This window comes from Procambarus clarkii, chromosome 72, assembly GCF_040958095.1.
Source record: "Procambarus clarkii isolate CNS0578487 chromosome 72, FALCON_Pclarkii_2.0, whole genome shotgun sequence".
NCBI lineage: Eukaryota > Metazoa > Arthropoda > Malacostraca > Decapoda > Cambaridae > Procambarus > Procambarus clarkii.
This window is the reverse complement of record NC_091221.1, coordinates 14,573,062-14,580,862: the sequence shown is the minus strand read 5'-3', so window position 1 is coordinate 14,580,862 and position 7,801 is coordinate 14,573,062. Positions and strand designations below refer to the sequence as shown.

The following is a 7,801-nucleotide window of genomic DNA, read 5'->3' as shown; positions in this document are numbered from 1 at the left end:
GTTCTTCCAAACATTCAGGCAGTTCTTTTGCCAAAGAAGACAGAGAAGAAGTAAGCACTTCTGCCACCCACCGCGACAAATACCATAACCAGGCTCCATCCGGAGCCACACACACTTTAATAGAGAGATTCAAGTAGACAATCAACTTTCAAACATTAATAATAACATTTATATTGATTTCATTTGGAATGTGTACATAACAAACAAACAAAACAAAATTATAGGGGATATTCAGCATCACTTGGAATATTAACCAATCATATAAATCCAATATATATTTTATATTTTACTTTAAGCGAGGAATTCATATTCTATCCATTTTTAATCATACAAATGAACAAAAGCAATTCTTCACTAGACGTAATGAATGAATAAATGATCAAGGTTTTAATGTGTTTCATGAATATATATATATATATATATATATATATATATATATATATATATATATATATATATATATATATATATATATATATATATATATTAATACTTGTGAACCAGAATATGTTTGAGCAGCAGCGATCGTGCCTGCCATTGGCCGAAGTGCAACAATTCAAATAATTTAAAGGGCCTGCTCGGGTATATAAGAGAGGCTGGGAGACTGGGGCCGGTGGTGGGTGATGGGTGATGAGTGATGGTGTGGTGTGGTGTGGTGTGGTGTTGTTAAGAGTTGATTTACGGCCAGCCAGCCAGCCAGCCAGCCAGCTGCAGCCAAGGCAGGGCAGGGCAAGGCAAGGCAAGGCAAGGCAAGGCAAGGCAAGGCAAGGCAGGCAGGCAGGCAGGCAGGCAGGCAGGCAGGCAGGCAGGCAGGCAGGCAGGCAGCCAGGCAGCCAGGCAGCCAGACAGGCAGGCAGGCAGGCAGGCAGGCAGGCAGGCAGGCAGGCAGGCAGGCAGGCAGCCAGGCAGGCAGGCAGGCAGGCAGGCAGGCAGGCAGGCAGGCAGGCAGCCAGGCAGGCAGGCAGGCAGGCAGGCAGGCAGGCAGGCAGGCAGGCAGCCAGGCAGGCAGGCAGGCAGGCAGGCAGGCAGGCAGGCAGGCAGCCAGCCAGCCAGCCAGCCAGCCAGCCAGCCAGCCAGCCAGCCACTCCCACTTTGTATTTATATGCATTCAATTTATATTCAAACATTATATATGTTAAGGGCCTTGTTTTAGTGTTTATTTTAAAAATGACAAACATCGAGTCATTTTACCAGTCCTTTAGCGTTAACGGTGATGCATTTTAAAACTGAACATAAATCGCCTTTTCTGGATATATCAAATATCGAATCCGCTTAATGTGCCTACAATTCAATCATTCAAAAAATACATAATTTACATCAAGCCTTTTCATAGAACAGACAATAAGATTTGTACATGCAAAAAAAAAAAAAAAATCCTTTAAGTTATCAATACAATGTGAGAAAACTTTACTTTTATAACTAAAGTTGCACAATTATACCAACTCTATGGTGGCTGGGTTGTAAGGTGTGTGGCTGGTGTTTTGGAAGTCGCGAGTTCAAACGACCCAATGGGAATAATACTTTTTTTTTTTTGCCATACAATCTTCCTAATACTATTATGTAGGTTTGTGTGTGTTTTTTTATTCATTCTTTGGTTTTATAGATGACATACATATTGACTCCTTTTACCGGTCCTTAATTAGGCTCTGGGGAAGCAATGGTGGTGGTGGTGGTGGTGCATTTAAAACTAAACCAAAAATCACCAGTTCTGGACGCGTCAAATATCATATCCGCTTAATGTGTCTACAACCTAATTACTTAAAACTACACTATTTAATTCATTCATATCATGTGCATATTGGTCATTATGCTCATACAACCGACATCAAAATTTATTTTCATTATTAGAATCATACATTTCATCAAGTAATACAGATACAAAGAGATTTTCTTTCTGAGAAGACCGTTAGTATTGGCTTGCAGGCAGGCAGGCAGGCATTTGAGGGTTATTATTTCGCCTGTTGATTGGGGGGAGGGTTGATGTGTTAGGGGGTTTTCGGTTAGATGTGGTGGTGGTGATTGGTGGTGGTGATTGGTGGTGATTGGTGGTGATTGGTGGTGGTGGTGGTGGTGGTAGTAGGTGGGAGTTGGGGGTGGGGGTGGGGGGGTGGGGAGGGAAGGGGAGGGGAATGATGGTCTGTGGATTCCTTCTCCGTACCCTTTACATATAAGCAAAAATATGCCTTCTTGTGGGTATAGAAACATTAACACAAATTATATCAGTAACTGATATTGTAGCCTTTTAAACAGAAAAGATTTGTACATACAAATACTTTTTAATTATCATTTATTTGTGGAAATGGCATTTACGTCATTAAATTGATACCTCAGCATCAAGCTAGTGTCCTGCAGCAGTGGTCCAGTGGTAAAGTGTATATAAGTGATGCGTATTCTTGGAGTTGCGAGTTCAAACCCGGATTAAGCTATATATATATATATACAACATGTTTTGTTTTGGTTGTTTGTTTTTGTATAAAGCCTCACACAATATCTATATTAAGCGAGTTTGTTTTAAACATGACATACATATTAATTCATTTTACCAGGCCTTATTCCACACAACTCCGTGAATTTCCCGTGGAGCCAGCCATTCAAACAAAAACAAACGAAACAAAACAAAACAAAACAAAAAACATTATTGCCAACAGCATTTGGTGTTCCCAGGCGGTCACCCATCCAAGTACTAACCAAACCCAACGTTGCTTAACTTCGCTGATCGGACGAGAAGCGGTGTTCTCAACGTGGTATGGCCGTTGGCATGAGACTGCCTACACATTGTGGCTAATAACCAACTCTTTTAAGTCATCGCGGCAGGATACGGACCTGCTTGTGGTGTCTTAATGGTAATTGTATCCTAACATATTTTTGTCTCCTTGGCATGGATATTTAACATCGTTTATTCAGTCTTGGGTTTATGTTCTTTCGCCATTTACAGACATTTTACATCTACCTACTTCCTCAGCCTGCCCTGCCAATTTCTAATGAATTTGTGGATTTTCTTTTGTAATACAAACATGTGTGTGCTCATCTGCTCTTCAGTTTTTATGATATTTGTCTCATCTGTCCTGCTTTATGATACTTTTACAAAGAACATGAACAAATGCTTCTATTTTAGAGAAGATATGGGATCCAGGTTTCGGAGCCGTAAAACCAACCGTCGTGATTGGTGGACGAGTTGCCAGGTTGCAGCTTCTGTACCGTGCCGGCACATAAATAGGTTCGGCTCAAGCGGCGGCAGCATCATTCCCCCGTGACTGTCTGAGCGTCTCTCATCACCTTGGTTGGTTCATCATCATCATGGTAGAAGCAAAGCCTACCAAGAAGGCTGCGGCTGCTGCTGCTGTGGTGGCCACCACCAGGAAACCTCGCGTCCAGGTTGCTCACCCGAAAACTAGTCAAATGGTTCTAGCCGCGGTCGCAGCACTCAAAGACCGTAAGGGCTCGTCTCTACAAGCAATCAAGAAGTACGTTGTTGCCAACAACAAAGTCGAGGCTGCCAAGATCGCCATTTACATCCGAAGATTTCTCAAGAAAGCAGTGGCTGACGGCATTCTTGTTCAGACCAAGGGAAGTGGAGCTAGTGGATCATTCAAGCTGGCCGTAGCAGAGAAGAGGGCCGTTCTAACTCCCAAGAAAGCCACCACAACCAAGAAACCATCTACAGCAGCAAAGAAGGCCGTGGTAACTCCCAAGAAAGCCGCCACAAGCAACAAACCACCTACAGCCTTGAAAAAGAAGCAGCAGCAGCAGCAGCTTGTTGTTGGGAACAAAAAGCCCAAAATAAAGAGAGCTTCAAAATCTCCCAAACCACCCAAGGCAAAGAAAGCTGTCAAAAAAACAACAAAGGCAAAATAAACGACGACATGCAAGCAGCATGAATACACATGACAATAAACATCCAGGCCTCCCCCCTCAGTGGAGGGGCCTCATATGATTCCAAAAAAGAGTTTAGTTTTGTAGACAAATAAATCATTACTTTTGGGGTAGATTTACTCTGTATATTATATATATATATATATATATATATATATATATATATATATATATATATATATATATATATATATATATATATATATATATATATATATATATATATATATATATACATGGGTGAGGTGATATGGTACCAAAGTTTTGGGTAAGGTGATTGACATTTACACAAGATAAAACACGAACCAATGGGAATAAAAACATAAGAATGGAAGTAACTGCAGAAGGCCTATTGGCCCATAACACAAGCACTTCCTCTTGATGCTTCTATATTGGTTCAGAGTCTTGAAGCTATAATAATAATAATATATATATATATATATATATATATATATATATATATATATATATATATATATATATATATATATATATATATATATATATATATATACACACAAAACTAAATAGTCTTGTTAGACAAATTGCCCCTATTAGAGGCAAGTTGACTAACAAGCCGAATGACTGGCAATTGTTTTGAATTTGAGTTAAATCTAACATAGAAATGTAATCAAACCTAACCTAACCTATGCTAACCCAAGCTAAGCTAACCTAACCTAACCTAAGCTAACCCAAGCTAAGCTAAGCTAACCTAACCTAACCTAACCTAACCTAAGCTAAGCTAACCTAACCTAACCCAGCAATTCATGATCTTAATATAATACTGTTAATTGGATAAACCAATTTGGAAAGAAATGTTCGAAAATAACAAAATTAACTGTGCTTGTTAGGAAAATTGGGCCTTGCATACTTGTCCCAATAGTGTGGTTCTCGCTTTTAGGTACGACATAAACGTATACCTAAGTTGAGAGAGAAAAAGATTCTCACTCAAACATGCATATCGATTGCCAGTCCTGAATTCTGGGTAGATATTCGTGTCCTCCCTTTTCATTTACCATCATTTGGATACTATCAAAACAGCTCTGAGAAGGATAAAATGAATAAAACGGGTAGCTCACTCATGTAAAAAGGAAGAGTTGGGAAAGATCTCTCTCTCTCTCTCTCTCTCTCTCTCTCTCCCCCCCTCACACCCCCCCCCCCACCAATGATCCTGCTCTGCTAGTATATAACGTAACAAACCTTCCCCCCCCCCCCAATCAGAGTCCCTTTAAGCATGCGAGGATAAAAAATAGATTTCATAAGACCCAATGTGCTAGCTGATATCAAAACAATTTATGTTATCGTCTATTAAGCCCTTCAGTAAAAAAGTATAGGGACCTAATTAGGTCCCGTTTTGAGGTGGTGGTGGGTGGAATCGGTGGATTAGCCAAGCTCTTATCCGCCGAATCCGTAGAGGGTACGACCCTGGCGCTTCAGAGCGTACACCACGTCCATGGCAGTGACGGTCTTCCTCTTGGCGTGTTCCGTGTAGGTTACAGCATCACGGATGACGTTCTCGAGGAACACCTTCAGGACGCCACGGGTCTCTTCGTAGATGAGACCCGAAATACGCTTGACGCCGCCACGACGAGCTAAGCGACGAATAGCGGGCTTGGTGATGCCCTGGATGTTGTCACGTAGCACCTTACGATGACGCTTGGCGCCACCCTTTCCGAGTCCCTTGCCTCCCTTGCCGCGTCCAGTCATGGTGTTGTAGTTGTGTGAATCGAATTGACGAATGCCAGAACAGAACAGAATAATACAGGAGAAGATGCCCATAGGGGCGAGCTTGGAAGTGGGGACAGAAGAAGATAAGGGGGGGTGAGAGGAAGAAGATTTGTAAGAGAAAAAGTGCCAGGGCTAAACCCAGCTGCGTGTCGTTAGGTTGCGGCTTTCGAGGCAGGGACTCAGTCGGGTGTTTTCAGTGACAACATCGGGACATCACAAACTCACAACATCACAGTGATTGGCTCAAGAGCGTCAGGGCTGAACTTTTTTACGGATTGTTTGTGCTGGTTGTTGAGAGCTGAATATGTAATGATAGTGGATGCTGGGTGTTGAGAGCTAAAGTTTAACGAAATACAGAGTTAGGAAGAGGATCATGGATGGTAGAGAAGAGGTCATGATTGTTTCGTGGTAGTCTGAGAGTGTGTAGGAGAAAATCAATGTGTTGTTCATGATGAGTGAGTAGTCTATCGATTTGTTTGTCTGATAGAGTTTTCCAGTAGGTATTTAGGGCAGGAATGTTAGTACTTTCATGGAGACTTTGATTGGTATTTAACTCTTGCCATCGGGTGTTGAGTACCCATCTTAGTGCTCTGTTCTGTATTCTTTGAAGTTTTATTTTGTTAGTGCGTGCAGATAGAGAAAGAGCTAGTGGAGCGTATGTTAGGAGAGGTCTAATGAGTGCTTTGTAAAGGTGCATTTTTGTGTCAGGTTTTGCAAATCTAAGTCTGTATAGTTTCTTCATGGCTTGAAGAGCTATTGCATGTTTCTGTGTTATGTGTGTGTGAAAGAGTAGTTGTCGATCAAATGTGAGTCCCAGGACTGTGGAGGAGGGAGATACAGAGATGTAAGTAGGATTTTGAGTGTATGAATAGAGTTTGAGAGGAATTGGGCGAATAGTTCTTTTACAGAAAAAGTAGGTGATTTTAGATTTGCTGGAGTTGGTTTTTATACGCCATTTGTACTCCCACTCAGTGACAACATCAAGTTCTGTTTGTGCTCTGTTTGTTAGTGTATCAATGGTGTTGCTGGTGACAAGGTGAGAGACATCATCAGCATAACATATGGTTAATGAAGTGTGATGAACAGGGTCAGGAATGTCGTTTATGTATAGGATGTAGAGTGTTGGGGCAAGAACAGAACCTTGGGGAACACCGGCGTGTAAGTTGAAGTAGTCAGAGTGTTGTTGGAGGAACTTAATTCGCATTGTCCTATTGTCTAAGTAGTTCGAAAGAAGTTTGGTGGTGATGAGAGGAAGATTAAAGTTGTTGCATAGTTTGAATTTTAAGCCGTCATGCCAAACAGTGTCAAAGGCCTTCTCAACGTCCTTAGTGATGAGTGCAGTCTTAAGTCTTTGGTGCTGATTGATACTGAGGTAGTTAGTCATGATGTTTAAGGCGTCGTGAGTGGACCGGTGAGGCCGAAATCCAAACTGTTTGTTAGTGAGTAAGTCATTGTGTTCAAGGTGCGTTCTAAGTCTCTGGTTGATCAGCCTTTCAAAGACTTTGCCAAGTGTCTCTAGAAGGCTGATGGGTCTATAGTTCTTTGGGTCAGTGTGGGGTTTCCCAGGTTTTGGAATAAGAACGGCTGTGGCAGACTTAAAGTTGAGTGGAAAGTACCCAGAGGCAAGGGAGGCGTTGAATAGGTTAGTGATAGCAGTAATGATAGAAGCAGGGAGTTGTCTAAGAAGGATATGTCCAATGCCAGACGCACCAGGGGCTCTACGACGAGTGCCCATGAGAGCTGTCTTGACATCAGCTAGAGTTAGGGGAGTCTGTAGTTCAGTGTTTGAATTGAGATTTTCAAGGTGAATGAGGTCGTCTGGTGTAGTTGCTTGTCTATTTTGGTGTATCCAGTCTTCGACTATTTCAATGTTGGGGCGTGCAAATGGTTCAGGAGGATGTGGGTGAAAGATTTGTTCCCAGTGGTGTTTAAAAATGTTGAGAACTGCTTCAGGATCAGTGATTTTGTTGTTATTATTTAGAAGGTATTTAAACGGTGTGTGAGTTGATCCTTGTAATCGTTTGATTCGTTTCCAGAATTCTTGAGGTGTCAGTTTTCTGTATTGTTCTGCTTGTTCTATAAGGTGTTTCCAATGTTTTGTGTGGTCTTCATCTAGGCTGTTAAGGATATGGTTTTTTAATGCTGTTAGGTCCCATAGTATTTGTCCATGACGATGTATGTTTTGTAAGAATCTAGTGTG

At 41.6% G+C, this 7,801-nt stretch overlaps 1 non-coding gene across 1 annotated transcript; it reads right to left on the bottom strand.

The window, feature by feature from the left end:
* Positions 1-2,639: 2,639 nt before the first annotated feature.
* On the bottom strand, positions 2,640-2,758 carry LOC138356509 (5S ribosomal RNA). Its single transcript, XR_011224490.1, has one exon. It is a non-coding gene; the product is annotated as a 5S ribosomal RNA (ribosomal RNA).
* Between the last annotated feature and the right edge of the window lie 5,043 nt (positions 2,759-7,801).